The sequence below is a fragment of the Pan troglodytes genome, chromosome 5 (assembly GCF_028858775.2).
Source record: "Pan troglodytes isolate AG18354 chromosome 5, NHGRI_mPanTro3-v2.0_pri, whole genome shotgun sequence".
Lineage (NCBI taxonomy): Eukaryota > Metazoa > Chordata > Mammalia > Primates > Hominidae > Pan > Pan troglodytes.
The window spans coordinates 89,623,148-89,643,255 of NC_072403.2; the positions used below are offsets into that span (position 1 = coordinate 89,623,148).

Consider the following 20,108-nt stretch of genomic DNA (forward strand, 5'->3'; position numbering starts at 1 on the left):
CACTCTACAATCACAATTTCTTGCAAGAAATAAAAATTTAATTTTCCTTTTGGAAAAAGAAAAATCGTTTTATAATTCATCTTTTCATCAGTTCTGGAAGTCCCCCTTTCCCATCCTGCTCCCTCATTAGAATCAATGCATTTATTTCCGTGAGATGTCTCTCTCGCGATTTTTTTTTTCTTTTTCTTCAAGGCCTTAATCTCACTTTCAGGCGAGCAAGCTCGAGGGGGCGCTCTCCGGAGGAAAGAGACTTGGCCTGCGCCATTTCCTTCCCAAAGCCCGTATTAAAGAATGCCGGGTCCGTAGAGCCGAGTACCCGCGTTGACTAGGCTCCTGCTTAGAGCTGGAGTTATTTTCTCTGGACTGGTTGTGGAGCACTCTGCTCCTCCTCGGAACAGCCCGCCAAGAAGGGCAGAAGGGGTCGAGTCGGCCGCAGGGTCTTCTGGGGCTTGTGGTCTCCGGGACCTGCTCCCTCACTTCCCCCACGAGTGGAAGGCCCTGGGCGCTGGCCAGCGTTTCCCCGCTGGCTCTGGTGACCACCTGCGGGGCTGCACGTGGAACCCCGCCCCTGGGGATGGCGCAGAGCGCCTGCTCCAGGGCTGCCGGGCCCGCTTGAGGGCGCCCTCCCCCGCTACAGGAACCCAGAAGGTAGGCGGGGCGGGCCCTGCACAGCTTTCCAGGACGCGCTCCCTCAGCGCGAGGCCTGGCTTTCTGTGCCTGTGGACCACTCGTCCCTTTCACGTGCCCTGGGTTTGGACCCGAGCTCGCAATATTTGCAGGTGTGTATGGAGCTCCGCACACGTTTGGACGTTTCTATTTACCTAATTGATTATAGACTGTGTCTGCTGTGGAGCTGCTGAAGCATCGGCCCACACCTGTGTGGATTTCTGTGGTATTTGCCAGAGTCTGAGCATGTTCTAGCCTGGCTTGACCACCAAAATGGTTCCTGAGCTTGGAAGAGAGGCCTGTGTTTTGAGGTCTTTGGTGGAATTGTCAAATCTATTCAGTGAGCAGATCTTTTTATTAAGCACCCATTCTATTGGACGAAATAGGTGAAGTGCTGTAGGTGTCAAAGGTGGGACAGACGTGGTCTTTTGTCTCAAGAACCTCACAGGCTTCAGTTAGCAAGGGATTTATAGATCCATAGGAAGCATTGAGGGTAAAGGGTGAACTTGCATAAGGATTTGATAAAGTAGTGTGGGACATGGGGGCTTGAGGGAGAAGCTTCATGGAGGAGGTGTCCCTTTAAGGAGGGATAAGAAACATTTGAAAAATAAAGGCAAGAGTGAGGAATACAGTACAAATGAAGGGCTTGTTAAGAATAAAGGCAGGAAGCCACATATGTATGGAGAAAACAGTGTCTTGGTATATCTAGATTGTTTGAAGAGGCAGGAATTAAGTCTGGAGGAATATCTTGGACTGAAAAGCTTTGAATGGTTTTAAAGTCTGGAATTGCAGACACATTTGGACTTGAATTCCATCAGGAACCATAGATAAGACAATGTGCAGTTGTTTAATATTCATAAAATGCACATAACGTAGAAAAATATGAATGGAATATATTGTTCAATAGCAACATTTTTGTAAAATTGATTACACACATTGATCACTTTTGGGGGACTTGTTTGTATTTTTGTTGTCTATTTAAAATCGAGAGATTTACAGCGTATTATATGACTGCAAAGAGACTCAGTCACTTGACGGGGATTTGTGAGTTGCTATCCATTATTCTATTTATTTTTATATATGAGGACTTAGTCCTTCAGAAGAGTTTCAGATCAAATGCAATAAAGAGCATGTGTAATTTGAAACATGTATGGATGACTTTCAGGACATGGTAATGGACCATAAATTCAGATGTAAAATTTGAAAATGGTCACACAAAAATTGATAACCATGAGTATGTTTTTTATTCTTTTTTTGTGAATGTTAGTCTGAATGCCAGTATTTGGAATCAGCTTTGCAAAAAACTGTTTTGTAGGCCTTGTTAAAGCTTAGAAAATGTTACGTTACACCATGTCTTTAGTGTGTATGAGGATGTTAGCAGTCCATTGGATATTGTGGTGAAGATCAAAGAGAATATTTTAATTCTTTCATAAGGCATGTGTACATTAAACTCTGCCATGTCAAGGTGCTTGAAGCTGAAGGTCAGGCTGACAGTTTATTATAACAAAGCTAGCTAAATTAGGCTAGGTCACTTAGGAGCATTGTTGAGGCAAACATCCATATGACTACATTGTGGAGAATAGATTGGAGGGAGTTAGAGATCAGTTAGAAGGCTGATACAATCATAATGACGAGATACTAATGGTTTGAGGAAAATTAGACACATTTTAAAATATAGGACAATAATCATGGGAGTAAGGCTGCTGAAGTCAGAGAGCAAAGTGTTTTAAGAGTAGAGGAGTGCTCGTCAGGGTCAAATACTGCAGATAAATAGAATGGGGGTTTGCAAGTGGTCTTAAGGTTTGGCAGTTATGATGTCATTTGCGACCTAGGTCAGGTGGGGGTGATTGTGTATATATTTTTTCTTTTTTTAAAGCTGGGAGCAACCTGAACATTATTACGTATTGAAAGGTAGAAGTCAATTCAGGGAACGACATTGAAAGAGCTGAGAGGAGAGGATTGATGGAAAAGGTACAAAGGTTTGGTATGCAATTAGTGCACTTTCTTAGAATATAACTTAATGTTAAAGGATAGGAAGGAATATTGGCTATTTTTGAGGAGACCGTTATCCAGTAATCATAGCTTCCTTATGTGCCAGCAGAGTGCCTAGAATCCAGCTGGCTTATCTATCCATTCATGTTAAGTTATTCAGCTAAGATTTTCAGAGCTCATCATGTGTTAGCCACAGAGATTTCTGCTCTGAACAGACAGGAAATGGGCTCACTAAGGCCCATAGACATCAAACTGACTACATACGGGTTATCCAACTGCAATTGTGATAACTGATAGAAACAAAGTATAGAATGTTAAGAGCACCTGTAATCAGAAGGAATTGACATGGCCTGAGGGTATCAAGGAAGGAATTTTCAAGAATAGAATGTTTAAGCTAGTTCCTAAGAGAGGTCTCTCTTGTTACCAAGTCAGCCCTCCCACCCCTAATGAGGCGTTCTCTTGCCCTGTTATCATCTCATTTCTGCTTCTCTGTTTACTGGTGAGCTGGTTCTCCACTCTTGAGCACTTGAAATGTATTTTGCCAGTAGGTTGATAAAGTGGGAAAACTTTCAAAAACCAAGGCTTCGCAAGGATCTTTCTCAAGCCAGTTATTTCTGCATTATGGTGGCTAAATATGAACTAAGTAGACATTTAATTTTATTCCTGCTACATTGATTACCATTAGGGAAAGAAAAGGGTTTTGGGTACGGCAAATTGATGTTCAGCCACAGCCTTAGCCTCTTAACATCCTTTGGAGGAACCACAGTGAGCACAGGGCCTGTCACTTCTCATTAGGAATTTTTGGTAACAGCCAATGGAGGTTAGTCTTCTTTTCTTTCATTTAAAATTTTGATGCTCTCTGGGTCAAGTGATTGGAGAATAAGCATCCACTTATATATCTTCAGGGAAATGAAGGTACTATTGCTGCTATGATTTTGCATTTATATAGCACCTGAGTGTTGGCTAAGTGCTTTTACAATCAATTTTATTGTTCAATTTAAAAGGTAGCCTAAAATCACTCCTGTCAAAATTTATTTGATTTGATTCAGAGAAAAGGATCTTTTCTGAAAAATGGGCCTTCTATGATGTGGAAGAACTCTGATCTATCAAAAGATAGATATAAGACAACGTTAACATCATCTAAAGAGAGTAAGCTGTTAATAGAAGATAGTAGCCACATAATTTTTTTTGTCACCTGCCTTTACAAGTAAAGAAAGTGAAAATAAATATTATAGTGGTAGAAATACATCCCTGTAGGAAGTCAACCCCCCATCATATGGTTTGTAACTAAGGAATTCAGTATAAGTGACAGTATGTATCTTTTAATATACATCCTTAAAGCATCAGGTTTTATTTGGAGCAAGGCTTGGCAAACTGTTTCTGAACAGTGCCAGAAAAAAATAAATATTTATTCAATAGAGTAAATAGTTCAGGCTTTGCAGGCCATACTGTTTCTGTTGTAACTACTAAACTGCAAAGCTGTAGTGCAAAAGCAGTGATACATGAATGAATGGGCATGTCTGTTTCAATGAAATGTGGTTTATAGAAGCAGGCCAGCCAGATTCAGCCAGATTCAGCCAGATTCCAATCTCTGATTTACAGCATCTCTGAGATTTCTTACTGAACAGGGAGTGTTATAGATAGGAATGATTGATAGCTAAAAGCTCCATAAAGGCAGAGATAGACTTGTTTTGTTGACTGTTATATCCCTGTGTCTACCACAGTGCCTGACAGGTTGGGGATAATTAAATATATCTGTTGAATAAAAGAGTAAGGAACGGAATATTTGATGGAAAATTACCTAAGTTAGGTTAAATGGTTCTATATTCAGATTTTCAGGTTCTCTGACATGCACTGTATGGTACTGCCATTTTGGTTAGAGCAAATTCAGTAGACCTTCCTTATCTGTGGGTTCTTTATCCATAGATTCAAACCAATCACAGATTGAATATGTTTAAAAAATTGAAAACAATAATACAACACTAAAAAAAATGAATAAAAAATAGTACTACTACTGTTTATTTTTTATGTTCATTATTATAACCCTTGCATTTTGGAAATACAGCAAGATATATTGAAATGCAATTTTTTTCCGTTGATAATCAAATTGAATTTAGATGCATCTGGTTGATGGAATATTGTATATACAACTTCTCTCTGCTGTCCTTGTCCTTTACATTGGGATTTTGTAGAATGAATCAAATTCACATTTTAATCCTCTATTCTTCAGACAGTAAGTTTTTGAGTACCTTACCATCTCTATGTGTTTAAAACAGGGTGGCTAGAAAAGAAGCTCTTTGTCTTTTTATTTTTTTGTTCTGTTTTAGTTTTTATTTTTATTTTTTATTATATTTTAAGTTCTGGTATACATGTGCAGAATGTGCAGGTTTGTTACATAGGTGTACACATGCCATGGTGGTTTGCTGCACCCATCAACCCATCATCTACATTAGGTATTTCTCCTAGTGCTATCCCTCCCAACCCTCTGACAGGCCCCGGTGTGTGATGTTCCCCTCCCAGTGTCCATGTGTTCTCATTGTTCAACTCCCACTTATGAGTGAGAACATGCAGTGTTTGGTTTCCTGTTCCTGTGTTAGTTTTCTGAGAATGGTGGTTTCCAGCTTCATCCATGTCCCTCCAAAGGACATGAACTCATCCTTTTTTATGGCTGCATAGTATTCCATGGTGTATATGTGCCACATTTTCTTTATCCAGTTTATCATTGATGGGCATTTGGCTTGGTTCCAAGCCTTTGCTATTGTAAACAGTGCTGCAATGAGCTCTTTTTCTATGTGTTATCTGATGGAGCTTAGTTAAGCATGAGCCCTCCAATAAATATGAGAAGAACCAACATTTCTTCTTCCCTTATTTGCAAATTTATGGGAGAATATAATCTTAACCCTTTTTATACTTCCTCCTCTGCTGTTTAAAATATGAAGAGTTGTCTTGGATGAGGGCTTTTTTCTTTCTGTTATCAGACTTATATATATTTCAAGGCTTTCTATCAAGGAGGTAAAATAGTTTACAAATTTTAGATATTTAGAGGGCTGTGTATATACTATCCTATTTTCTTTAGGTTTTCCTTAAAATAACAAAAGTATAGGAATCATTCTTTTATTACTTTTGGGAGCACTATTTAAAGTAATTTGTTGAACTTTTTATTTAGGTTTCAGATTTAAATGACAGACATCAGTAGACTCAGAGATTTTTAGTATCTTGTCCTGAGATTTTTTGTTTGGACATTTCGCTCTGTTCTTATGTCCATTATTATACTCCTTAGATTTTGGAAATATAGTAAAATATATTAAAATGCAGTATTTTCAGTAGATAATCAAATTGTCTTTAAGGAAATGTTCTGAAGTAGGTTCTTAAGCATAGCCTTCATTTAAGTCAATTTTTATAATGAAAGTCCAATTTACTTTTTAACAGGCTTTCAAAATATCTGTCAGCTCTTTAATTCTTCCTTCTGATTTATTCAGTGAGCTCATTCTTCATTTCATTTTTTGATTAGATTGCTTTCACCATGGCAGAACTCTGGAAAATAAATCCTCTTGTATTTAACGTGTGCTTTAGATTAATCTGAATGAGTAGAAGAATGAAAACAACACATTAGGAAGTAATTTTGATTGTTGGAGAGAGAGATATGGCTTTCTTAATCTTTAAGATAATTGTTAGAAAATATATTTCAGAGGCTGCTTATTGATTGCTTGCTTCTTTTCTTATGACTTCCTATTTTCATGAATGTCTGTCTCTTGCAAGATTAAAAAAAACAAAACGGAGCATATTTTTAAAATTCTCAAAAATAGGTTTTACAATAACTGATTGTTTATGATCCATTCCTTTTTATTTCCTGGTAGGAGAAAGCTACTTTCTTTCTTGTCTGAACTGTTGTGTACTTTATGTTCTATTATTCATGCATTAGTTTGTATTTTATGTATTTATTTATTTTTCTATCTTCACAGTAGATTAAATGTTCCTAAGGGGAAGGTTATCCTTAACTCTAGTGCCTGGCACAACCAATAAGTGGTGCTGAACATTTACTGAAAGAACATTAGTTTCTTATGATAATCTGCCTTTTCATAACGGTGCATAAAACACTTAGATAGTTCTCAAGAGGTTGTTGTTTCCTAAATAATTATTTCTCATAGATATGGCTCTAAATAATTTACTCTTAATAATCCACTCTTAATAATTTAGTTTCCATCCTTATAAAGATTATCTTTTAATTAAAAAAATTCACTCACTATCCCTCATCCATCATTTATTTGATGATTACTAGACAGTATTTAAACTATGTAACAAATAGATTTTAAAAATTACAAGTATTTCTAGTAAACCCTCTTCATCAAAATCAGTTTCCCAAAACCAAAATTGTGTTACCTGATTGCTGTGTGAATACAAGTAACTACAGCATAATCGCAGACAGCAAATGAAGCAACTGTTTCAGCTCAAAGACTTTGGCAGTATGTTTCATGCTAAATTGCTGCTGTAAAAATCTTTAGTGGCAAATAATAGACAAATTCCCAGTTTCTCATCTTTTTTCAAAAATATGGCTACTGCACGAGATCACTGAGAAAGTTACTGATTGAAACTACATGGCTGGGAACTGGATTCCTTAATTATTAATGTGCTTACCTCATTTTCATTACTCATTGATTAAAAAGCTAAAGTTCAGTAAAGAAAGAAACAACTTCAGAGAATAGTTCAAGTGGGCTGAGTAAATATTATATCAGTATTATTTTGTACATGTTGTACTTTACAGTAATTTTATTAGGTTTTCCAACTGGGATCCATCACTTCATTGACCTAGGATTGGAATCATATTCCAGTCTTCCATCACCTGCCCTCTCTTTTAACAATCTGGAAGCAAGTCCTTCAATTTCACAAACATCTTTTAGAGCTTCCTGTATTCTTTGTGCACACTGTCAGCATCCTGGCTTAGTTCTTCCAGCCCTTCTTTACTATGTGGTGTCAAAAATCCCTCAGCTCCTTTCCTCCTTGCTTAATCCTCTTAAAACACCACTTGGATTTTTTTTTTTTTACTCATCCCCTCTGAAGGCTGCATTGTTTTCCAGCTGTCTACTTTAAGAAGTCAAGACCCCTCTGACTGACTTTCAAGACCCCAACTTCCCTACGCTATTTTCTTTTATTCCCTAATACCATATTCTTTAGTCACGGAGCTCATGCATTCTTCCATGAACACCTATGCCATTATATGCTCTCTGCTCTGTTCACCCCATTTGAAGTGCTCTTTTGCCCTGCTTTTGCCTTTCTGAGTTCCCATCTTCAAACATTCCAGGTACATTTCAGAAGTCCCTCCTCCTCCTGTTCACACTAACCCACACTAGTTTATTTCTTTGAGTCCTTCACAAATGTATAGTCAGGTCCATGTGGAGACACAGGATTTGGAGGCGTGAGCCTGGGATTGAATCGTGGCTGTATAGTAGTTTTCATGCGCATCCGTGTGAAGAGACCACCGAACAGGCTTTGTGTGAGCAATAAAGCTGTTTATTTCACCTGGGTGCAGGTGGGCTGAGTCTGAAAAGAGAGTCAGCGAAGGGTGGTGGATTGTCATTAGTTCTTATAGGTTTTGGGATAGGCGGTGAAGTTAAGAGCAATGTTTTGTGGGCAGGGGGTGGATCTCACAAAGTACATTCTCAAGGGTGGGGAGAATTAACAAAGAACCTTCTTAAGGGTTGGGGAGATTACAAAGTACCTTCTTAAGGGTGTGGGAGATTACAAAGTACATTGATCAGTTAGGGTGGGGCAGGAACAATTCACAATAGTGGAATGTCATCAGTTAAGGCTGTTTTTACTTCTTTTGTGGATCTTCAATTACTTTAGGCCATCTGGATGTATACGTGCAAGTCACAGGGGATGCGATGGCTTGGCTTGGGCTCAGAGGCCTGACATTCCTGCCTTCTTATATTAATAAGAAAAATAAAACAAAATAGTGTTGAAGTGTTGGGGCGGTGAAAATTTTTTGGGGGGTGGTATGGAGAGAGAGTGGGCGATGTTTCTCAGGGCTGTTTCAAGCGGGATTAGGGGCGGCGTAGGAACCTAGAGTGGGAGAGATTAAGCTGAAGGGAGGTCTTGTGGTAAGGGGTGATATTGTGGGGATGTTAGAAGAAACATTTGTTGTATAGAATGATTGGTGGTGGCCTGGATATGGTTTTGGATGAATTGAAAAACTAAACGGAAGATACAAGGTCCAAATAAAAGAAGGAGAAAAATGGCTATTAAAGGACTAAGAATTGGGAGGACCCAGGACATCCAATTAGAGAGTGCCCAAGGGGGTTCAGCGTAATTACTTGCTTGGTTGGCAAGTTTTTGGGCTCTATCCTTGAGTTTTTTTATGTTGTCATACACCAGGCCAGATTGATTTAGGTAAAAACAACACTCCTCATTTAAGAATATGCAGAGTCCTCCTTTTTCAGCAGTGAGTAAGTCAAGGCCTCAGCGGTTTTGGAGGACAACTGCAGCTAAAGAGTCAACTTGGGCCTGGAGGACTGATGAAGTTTGTGATATGTCTGTGATGCTAGCAGAGAAGTCATTAGATAGGCTACGGAAGGTCGTGACAGAGGTTGAAATGCCTGCTATTCCAGTACCGAGAGCAATAGTGGAGGCAGAAAGTCCTAAACCGACCATCAAGGGAATTAGTGGAATAACTCTTTTTTGTCGTGTCGGTGTCATGAGGGGAACAGGGAGCTCTTTGGTCCCATTTGCAAATTGAATTTTGGGGGTAAGGAAGACTAGTGTGCATGTGCCTGTCCAATTAGCAGGTAGACACATGTAGGTAGAGGATCCACAGAGGAAGAAGAGACCTTGTGTGAGGCGAAACTGGAGATGTAAAGTAAAAAGATGAGGAGTGCTGAAAGGGGTGTCTTGTACCCAGATTCCTAGGGATCCAGCTAGGGCAGCAGCTGTCAGAGGTTGTAATGGGGACTGATGGGGTAACTGCGTAGAGGGGGAGGTTCGATTTTCATGGTGTATGAGAAAACGTTGAGTATCTATGAGCAACCTTTCACTGTTATTTTTGGGGCTGGGTATAAGTAAACGAGAAGAGGGCCTGGGAGGAGAATCTGATGAGCAAGGGGAAGGTAGCCAAGGATGGAGTGAAATACAGGGCAAGTGTCTTCCTAAGCAATAATTACTGCTAATGTTTTTAAGTTTGTCAGTATTGATAGAGGGCTTGTCTGTAATATGGAGCTGGAAGGCTCCAATTGTTTCAGTGATGTGTGTAGTTGGGCTTCGGAGATGAAGAGTAAAGGAACATCGAGAAGGTGAAAGATTACCTAGGGGAATTCCAGTGGGTCTCTGCCGAGAGATACATAAAGGAGCAGCCACAGGAATAGTAGTTTGTGTTGTGAGAGGTCCAAATATGGGGGGAGTAGAGTTAATATAAGGAGAAAGGTTTTTTAAATAAGTGTGAAGGAGGGCGGCAGCTTGCTGATGTGAAATGTCTGGGGAAGTCTTGCTGGACCTGTCTAGAAAGTAAATGAGTTCTTCAGGAGGGTAAAGGTGAGGGCTGTTAAAGGAAGTTCGGAGGTGTAGGGAGACGGGAGATGTTGCCCAGTCTGTCTGTAAGGCGGAGACAGCTGTGTAGGCACTGGAAGAAAGGGAAATGCAAAGCCAGCAGTTGTTTGCTAAGGAGGGATTAGAAGCGGCTAGGAGAGAATGGGTAAGGTTGATAGTGTGGTGGAGGTAGCTGGGGAGCGATAGAGGGTGGCATAAGAATGGGAATGAGAATAAGAGTGAGTATAAAATTAAAGAATAGAACTTCATCAGGGTGGAAATATTGGAGGGTGCCTTGCCAGCAAAGATCATCTATCCACTCTAAGAGGGAGTTAAGAGTGGCAGTTTGGGGATAGCACCAAGAGATATCAGCTGTGATGGCTTGAAGAAACAGTGTAAACCAGCGGTGTAAACAAGAGTAGGGCATTTATAAGTAGTTGAGAATGGAGAATAGGAGTATGACTGGACAGAAGATAGTAGGGATGACTAGTTTTTTTTTGGGGGGACTTGGCCTAAGTGGTGGGGGTGACTTCGTAAAGCCCTGTTGCAAAAGTAGGGTAAGGACAGAAAGACCTAATAGAATGAAGGGATGTATTAGGCTCATAAGGGTTATTACTGTTCTTCAGAAATACGAGTGAGTTTAAGGGAAGTAGGGGAGAGTACTTGTGACTTCCAGGAGGAAGAGGAGGGATTAGGCTGGCTGTCCGATGGACACAGCTTTATTCTGGAATGGTGAACCCAGTGGGGAGGATCCTGCAGGCGGACGGCAGTCGGGGTACTATAGATGACTAAGTAGGGTCCGGTCCATCGAGGTTGTAGAGTTTGAGGGGTCAGATTCTTAACAAGAACTGATCGTCCAGCTAGGGTGTCGTCATATGGCTGGGGATCTGGAGTAGGCAAGAGAAGATTAGCAGCCTGGCGAATTTCCTGTCTAGCCTGCTGGAGGACTGGAAGATAGTCGCCTAGAGGGCTGGTGTCTGGGATGAGGTTGGGGCCAAGCAAGAAAGTGCGTCCATATAAAAGTTCAAATGGACTGTACCCTGTAGCATCTCGAGGACAGGCTCTGATGCTGAGAAGAGCAAGAGGTAAAAGTACTGTCCAATCCTTTTTAAGTTGGAGGCTGAGCTTGGTGAGGTGTACCTTTAAAAGACCATTAGTCCGTTCTACCTTTCTTGAAGATTGAGGATGGTAAGGGATATGAAGATTCCACTGAATACCAAGAGCCTGAGAAACTGCTTGGGTGATTTGACTAATAAAGGCCGGTCCGTTATCAGACTGTATAGAGGTGGGAAGGCCAAACCGAGGAATTATGTCTGACAGAAGGGAAGAAATGACCGCGGTGGCCTTCTCAGACCCTGTGGGGAAGGCCTCTACCCATCCAGTGAAAGTGTCTACCCAGACTAAGAGATATTTTAGTTTTCTGACTCGAGGCATGTGACTAAAGTCAATTTGCCAGTCCTGGGCAGGGGCAAATCCCCGAGCTTGATGTGTAGGAAAGGGAGGAGGCCTGAACAATCCCTGAGGGGTAGTAGAATAGCAGATGGAACACCGAGAAGTGATCTCCTTGAGGATAGATTTCCATGATGGAAAGGAAATGAGAGGTTCTAAGAGACGGGCTAGCGGCTTGTAACCTACATGGAAGAGGTTTTGAAATGACGACAGAATAGAATGGGCCTGTGAGGCTGGAAGGAGATATTTTCCTTGGTCTAAGAACCATTTGCCTTGTGTGGGAAGAGATTGATAGGTGGAAGTTTCAGAGGGGGAGTAGGTGGGAGTGACCGAAGTGAAGGAGAAAAACTGGCCGTGAGGGACAGAAGTTGGAGAGCTAGCTGCTTGTCTAGCCACCTTATCAGCATAAGCATTGCCTAGAGCAGTGGGATCTGACGCCTTTTGATGCCCCTTGCAGTGAATGACCCCAGCTTCTTTTGGAAGTAAAGTGGCCTTGAGCAGAGTTTTTATTAAAGAGGCATTAATGATGGAGGACCCTTGTGTAGTGAGGAAACCTCTTTCAGCCCTTATGACTGCATGGTGGTGCAGAATATGAAAGGCACATTTAGAATCAGTATAGATATTGACGCGTAGTCCTTTTGCAAGAGTGAGGGCTTGAGTTAAGGCAACTAGTTCGGCTTGCTGAGAGGTAGTGGAGGGGGGCGGAATGGTAGCCTCAATGATAGATGTGGAAGATACTATAGCATAGCCTGCCTTTGCTGGTGAGTGGCGATTAGGCCTGGTGGAACTGCCATCAATAAACCAAGTGTGATCAGGGTGAGAAACAGGGAATAAGGAAATATGGGGAAATGGGGTGAACGTCAGGTGGATCAGAGAGATGCAGTCATGAGGGTCAGGTGTGGTATCCGGAATAATGTGGGAGGCCGGATTGAAGTCCGGGCCAGGAACAATGGTAATTGTGGGAGACTCAACAAAGAGTGAGTATAGCTGAAGGAGCCAGGGAGCAGAAAGTATATGTGTCCGGTGTGAGGAAGAAAATAGATTTTGGAAATTATGAGAGCTGTAGAGAGTGAGTTGAGCATAGTTTGTGATTTTGAGGGCCTCTAAAAGTATTAATGCAGTGGCAGCCACTGCACGCAGACATGAGGGCTAGGCTAAAACAGTAAGGTCATGTTGTTTGGAGAGAAAGGCTACAGGGTGTGGTCCTGGCTCTTGTGTAAGAATTCTGACCACGCTAACCATGCCTAGGAAGGAAAGGAGTTGTTGTTTTGTAGAAGGTGATGGGGTTTGAGAGGTCAGACATGATTGGCAGGGAGAGCACATGTGTTTTTATGAGAATTATGCCGAGATAGGTAACAGATGAGGAAGAAATTTGGGCTTGATTGAAGTAATGGGGGCTGTCTGTGAAGCTTTGCAGCAGTACAGCCTAGGTAATTTGCTGAGCTTGATGGGTGTCAGGGTCAGTCCAAGTGAAAGTGAAGAGAGGCTGGGATTAAGGGTGCAAAGGAATAGTAAAGAAAGCATGTTTGAGATCTAGAACAGAATAATGGGTTATAGAGGCAGGTATTGAGGATAGGAGAGTATATGGGTTTGGCACCATGGGGTGGATAGGCAAAACAATTTGGTTGATAAGGCGCAGATCCTGAACTAACTTGTAAGGCTTGTCTGGTTTTAGGACAGGTAAAATGGGGGAATTGTAAGGAGAGTTTATAGGCTTTAAAAGGCCATGCTGTAGCAGGCAAGTGATAACAGGCTTTAGTCTTTTAAAAGCATGCTGCGGGATGGGATATTGGCATTGAGTGGGGTAAGGGTGATTAGGTTTTAATGAGATGGTAAGGGGTGCATGATCGGTCGCCAAGGAGGGAGTAGAGGTATTTTATACTTGTGGGTTAAGGTGGGGGGATACAAGAGGAGGACCCAAAGGAGGCTTTGGATTGGGAAGAAGGGCAGCAATGAGATATAGCTGTAGTCCAGGAATAGTCAGGGAAGCAGATAATTTAGTTGAAGTGTCTCAGCCTAATAAGGGAACTGGGCAGGTGGGGATAATTAAAAAGGAGTGCTTAAAAGAGTATTGTCTAAGTTGGCACCAGAGTTGGGGAGTTTTAAGAAGTTTAGAAGCCTGGCCGTCAATACCCACAACAGTTATGGAGGCAAGGGAAACAGGCCCTTGAAAAGAAGGTAAAGTGGAGTGGGTAGCCTCCGTATTGATTAAGAAGGGGACGGGCTTACCTTCCACTGTGAGAGTTACCCGAAGCTCGGTGTCTGTGATGGTCTAGGGGGCTTCCGAGGCGATCAGGCAGTGTCAGTCTTCAGCTGCTAAGCCGAGAAGATCTGGGAAGGAGTCAGTCAGAGAGCCTTGGGCCAGAGTTCCAGGGGCTCTGGGAGTGGCTGCCAGGTGAGTTGAACAGTCCGATTTTCAGTGGGGTCCCACACAGATGGGACGAGGCTTAGGAGGAATCCCGGGCTGCGGGCATTCCTTGGCCCAGTGGCCAGATTTCCAGCACAGGTAGCAAGCTCCTGTGGGAGGAGGTTCTGGAGGAACGCCTGGCCGTTGCGATTCAGGCGTTTGGAAGTTCTTGTGTGCTGGAGATGTGGCTGGGGTTTGTCTCACAGTGGAGGCAAGGAATTGCAACTTTTTTCTATTATTGTACACCTTGAAGGCGAGGTTAATTAAATCCTGTTGTCGGGTTTGAGGGCCGGAATTTAATTTTTAGAGTTTTATTTAATGTTGGGAGCAGATTGGGTAATAAAATGTATATTGAGAATAAGACGGCCTTTTGACTTTTTAGGGTCTAGGGCTGTAAAGTGTCTCAGGGTTGCTGCCAAACAGGTCATGGACTGGGCTGGATTTTTATATTTGATGAAAAAGAGCCTAAACGCTATCTGATTTGGGATAAAGAAAAAGCATTAACCTTGACTATGCCTTTGGCTCCAGCCACCTTTTTAAGAGTAAATTGCTGGGCAGGTGGGGGAGGGCTAGTCACGGAACGAAACTGTAAGCCCCACCAGGTGTGAGAAGGGGAGGCGATAAAAAGATTATAGGGTGGAGGAGTGGAGGCTGAGGAAGAATTGGGACCTAGCTTGGCCTGGCGAGGAGGGGAGAGGTCAGATGGGTCTGTAGAAAAGGAAGATTAGAAAGACTCAGCGACGCTTGGGGTTGGGACTGAGGGGACAGGTGGGAGGGAAAGAAGGAAGATTTGGGATGAGTTGCACTGGGCACAGAGACTAGGAAGGGACTGATGTGTAAAAGAATGCCTGGACGTCAGGCACCTCAGACCGTTTGCCTTTTCTAAGACAAGAATTATTTAGATCTTGCAGGATGGAAAAATTCAAAGTGCCATTTTTGACTATTTGGAACTACTGTCGAGTTTGTATTGGGGTCAAGCGGCATTGCAGAAGAAAATAAGGCATTTAGGTTTTAGGTCAGGTGTGAGTTGAAGAGGTTTTAAGTTTCTGAGAACACAGGCCAAGGGAGTAGAAGGAGGAATGGAGGGTGGAAGGTTGCCTGTAGTGAAGGAAGCAAGCCTAGAGAAAAGAGAGAGTAGAGAAATAGAGGGAAGGGGTTCGGGGGTTCTTACCTTCCAGAAAAGTGGGAAAAGGGGTTGGGGCGCAGAGATAAGAGGTTGGGGCACGGAAATAAGGGATGGGGTGCAGAAATAAGGGTCGAGGCAAGGAAATAAGGGGTCGGGGCACAGAAATAAGGGATTGGGGTGCAGAGATATGAGGTAGGGGTGCAGAAATAAGGGATTGGGGGTTCTTGCCCCCTAGAAAAGCGGGACTTGCCGCTAAGGGTGAAAGAGAAGGGGTTGAGGGGTACTTGCCCCTCCCCCAGAAAAGTGGGACTTGCCACTAAGGGTGAAGGAGAAGGGGTTGAGAGGTACTTGCCCTGCCCCAGGAAAGTGGGACTTGCCGCTAAGGGTAAGGGAGAAGGGGTTGAGGGGTACTTGCCCCTGCCCCAGGAAAGCAGAGAAGGGGTAGAGACAAGGAGAGAAGGGGTTGGGGTACTTGCCCCTTCCCCAGAAAAGTGGGACTTGCCGCTAAGGGTGAAGGACCAAGGCAGGTGTCCCTGCGTGGTCTGACACCTTTGAAACGTGGGTGAATAATCAGGCGTCCCTGCAATGATTAAACACCAAGAGAAGGCTGCCTTCCCAGTCTGTGACCGGCGCCAGAGTTTTGGGTCCACAGATAAAACGTGTCTCCTTTGTCTCTCCCAGAAAATGAAAGGAATTGAAATTAAGAGAAGGGAGAGATTGAAGAGTGGAAAGAAGAAAGTGGTTGAGGGACAGTGAGAGAGGTTGGAGAAGAGAGTAAGAAGAGGCTGCTTACCTGATTTAAAATTGGTGAGATGTTCCTTGGGCTGGTCGGTCTGAGGACCTGAGGTCGTAGGTGGATCTTTCTCACGGAGCAAAGAACAGGAGGACAGGGGATTGATTTCCCAAGGGAGGTCCCCGGATCCCAGTCACGGCACCAAATTTCATGCGCGTCCATGTGAAGAGACCACCAAACAGGCTTTGTGTGAGCAATAAAGCTGTTTATTTCACTTGGGTGCAGGTGGGCTGAGTCCTAAAAGAGAGTCAGCGAAGGGTGGTGGATTATCATTAGTTCTTATAGGTTTTGGGATAGGCGGTGAAGTTAAGAGCAATGTTTTGTGGGCAGGGGTGGGTCTCACAAAGTACATTCTCAAGGGTGGGCAGAATTACAAAGAACTTTCTTAAGGGTGGGGGAGATAACAAAGTACCTTCTTAAGGGTGTGGGAGATTACAAAGTACATTGATCAGTTAGGGTGGGGCAGGAACAAATCACAATGGTGGAATGTCATCAGTTAAGGCTGTTTTTGCTTCTTTTGTGGCTCTTCAGTTACTTTAGGCCATCTGGATGTATACGTGCAAGTCACAGGGGATGTGATGGCTTGGCTTGGGCTCAGAGGCCTGACAGTAGTCTCAAGTGGATCAAGCATTGCAATGAGTGTTTACAGTGTGATTGATAAGAGTTCATAGGGATCACATGTCAATGAACTAATTTTGTCTCCTCAGCAACTTTATAAGTTAGGTGCTATTTTGATTCCCATTTTACAGATGAGTAAACTGAGGCACAGAGAGGTTGTGTAATCTCTGTCTGAGGTCACATAGCTGGTAAGGGGCAAAGCTAGGCAGTCAAGTTCTCCTGCTCTTCTAGCCGTTATGTTAGTCTTGCTTCTTTACGATATATTTGAAATGATTTTTTATGGTGATTTTTAGAATTGATTGATCTGCAGTATTACTTCCTCCTGTCTCACTGGGGAAGTCTTTAGAAAGAAAACACAACTCCTTTATCTGTAAGTGCTTTTGGAGTTAATGTTTCTACATGCCTCTGTGTGTGTGTGTGTGCGTGCGTGCATGCGTGTGTGCATGTGTTGCTGTGGTAGTAGGCTGAGATGGTGGTCATCAGGGAAGAAACAAGATGACCACATGGTAGTTCAGGGAAGTGCATTCCTATCAAGGTTACATTTATTTCCTACTCCCAAGCCCAGACATTGTAATATGGAAATAATATGTACAGAAAGATGAATATTATAAACACAGTTTTACCGCTTGTTAACTGCATAGTCTTGAGAAAGCCACCTTCTCTGAATTTTAATTTCCTTAGCTCTGAACAGTGATACTAAATTTCACATTACATAATTCTAAATGAGGTAGTAAAATGAAGTAATTAAATGAGTAAATGAATATAAAGTGAATTCAGAGTATCCAATTTTCAGAGGTGTCCAATAGAAATTTGTTACATTTCCCTTTGAGGCTCACCATGCCCCATACTCCAGCTAGGCTCATGGCTTTTCTCATCTCTGTTGATGCCTTTTCCATTGCCCATATGATCTCATTTCCATATCGATAAATTTCCCTAATTTATCCTGTCTTCCCCTAAGTACCATCTACTTCATGAAACTTTCTGTGATTCCTTACCTGGAATTAATCACTCCTTTCTGTGAACTATTTCACTCACAACCCTTTATCATTTGGCATTCATATATAATATGGCTTAATCTTTCCCACTGAGCTGTGTGTTAGAAATAACACAAAGAAGACATAGTACTTGGCTCTGATGGGCTCACTTGCTCTCAGGGGAGAAAGACCCCCAAATGGCTGTAGATACTACCTTGTGATAAAAAGCATCCCAGAGTGCTGTGGAAATGCAGACAAGAGAGCAGTTAATTTCAGAAAGAGGCAGTTGAACTGGACCATGAAGGGTGAAGGAGAACCTGTAGGCAGGAAAATGGGGGAAGGATGTATTCTTCAGAAAGTATCAGTGACAAAGATTCAGAATCATGAGAGCAAGTGGTTTGTTAGGGAGGCAGCAAGAATCCTGTGTAGCCAGACTGTCCACAGGCAGTGGAGAAAAGTCAAGCTGGAAGAGTAGCAGTGTTTTTGGTCCTCAGCAGAATCAGTTGCATGACTATAGATCTAGCTTAAAAAAAAAAAAAGGCTTATGATTTGTTTCTCCATTGTGACAGTCTGAATCACCACCGAGACCTGACAGTTCAATAACCTAGTAGCATCTTGGGTGAAATTAAGAAAAAGGTTGAATTTGTCACTGGTTATGTCCACCACCAAATTGAATGTTTAATACTGGGTGTTACTGCAGAGGGATTTTGACAAATCAAGGACTCATTAGAGGGGCTGCCAGAATGAAAAGGAAACTCAATATTATGATGTTATGAGAAATGAGGAATTTTGCAGGGGAGAGCATGAAGGTTTGCTTTAGATCCTTGGAGGGTGATTTGGGAAAGTGAACATACTCTTTTGCTTTCTAGGGCAAACCTGAGATTAATAAGCAGAAGTTACAGAGTGTCTGGAAGGAATTTCTAAGAGCTGATTGTTAGGTATTAAATTTTCAGTACTGTTCATGTCCATGGAGGCTGGGTAGGATTCCTGACCCTATCCTTGGGCAACAGAGTGTATTATTTCTTCTAGTGGAAAGCTCCTTAGTGTCCATGATATTCAGTATATTCAGTATAGTATTGATGTTAAGTATATTGTATTTGAAATATATTGAAATAGATTATCTGTGTCTAACTATGCTAATTTAGTGTGTTCACTTGGCAGTCAATGAAGAGAGATTAAAAGTTTTGAAGTCAAACTATATCTTCATCTTTTACTGTCTGAGCCTCTGTTGATAAAGCAGAGATGATAAAAGGTACATCACAGGATTATGAGGAGGATTAAATAAGATGATGGATATAAATCCATACATACACTATTATATCATAAAATGCTATTGTTTTGAAAGTAATCATTTTCTTTTCTATAATCTATCATACCGTAACTTTCTAAAAGCAATGAGCATCCCACGGCAGAAGTAAAGCATAGTGATATTTTCTGTGTTTTTTCTAAAGTGCCAGCTTTCTTTGATCATTCAAGTCCATTCCTGAATGTCTTCTTTATGAATAATAAATGTTGCTTTTTCCAGAGTGACAAAAGAATGATGATGAATTAATCTAAAATTGTGAACTCACTTTCCATCATCTAGAAGCATCTCCAGACTTCAGCATACAGATGCAACTTCCTATATTTATTTATCCTTCATTTTCTGTGAATACAGACATGGATGCATAAAATACTTGCCCCCATTAATAAATGTCTATAATCATTTTATTTATTAAGATTGAAATAAAAATATTCATTGGCTTTCTAGTTTAGCACCCTTATTTTGAAAGAGGAAGCATGTGTGTGTGTGTCTGTGTGCGTACATACACATGTACACTTGAGTTCTTGCACACACACACATCAAAAACACAGGATGAAGATTGTTAAATATTCTTTCTCATACTGAAAAACTGGATTTTTAATAGTTGTTTCAATTAAAAAAATTATGATTTTTCTTTCATAAGTTTTAAATTAATGCCTAAAATGTTTAAAAGATGAACTTTTCTGCACCATCTTTTGCAGAATAATGCAGATAATAAACAGAGATGTAATATGAAATGATTAGGCTAAGAAGCTGACTTTATATTACTGTTATTATTAGTGTCCTCATGTAATTGACTATGCTGTAAGACTTCAGTTTTGGATACTGAACTAGTCTTACTGCTGAGTAAAAGAGTAAAAGCAGAGAGGGAAACAAATTTTCACATGTTTTACATATTATATATACATTTTATACACATCCTCCTAAATATACGTGTCTGTATCATAATAGCTAAACTTTGCAAGTTCTTAGTATGTACCAGGCATTGTGTTAAATCCTTTACCTGGATTATCTCATTTAATCCTGACAACAACTCTATGATGTAGCTTTTGTTATTAGCCTCATTTCAGGTAAGGAAACTGAGGCTTACAAAGGTAAAGTCTATAAGTGGTGGAGCCTGCATTTTAACCAAGCTGTCTGACTTCACAACTGGAACTTTTAACTGCCACACAACTTTGTCCAGGGGCATGTGTAGTCACAGAATCAGAATTGGAAAATTGGTCAATCCTTGTAGTCTTCATATCAGTGGATGTTAAGTTTGTTCT

At 41.6% G+C, this 20,108-nt stretch overlaps 1 protein-coding gene across 2 annotated transcripts in view; it reads left to right on the forward strand.

The window, feature by feature from the left end:
- Positions 1-231: 231 nt before the first annotated feature.
- Positions 232-20,108, forward strand: part of MEI4 (meiotic double-stranded break formation protein 4) — a 266,300-nt gene continuing 246,423 nt past the window's right edge. Inside the window, exon 1 of one of the 2 annotated variants that reach the window (XM_016955885.4) lies at positions 232-779. The gene's annotated coding sequence lies outside the window, so the exon portion shown is untranslated. Of the gene's footprint in view, positions 780-3,043; positions 3,158-20,108 lie in introns of those variants that run through there. The other variant, XM_016955886.4, reaches the window with a different exon arrangement.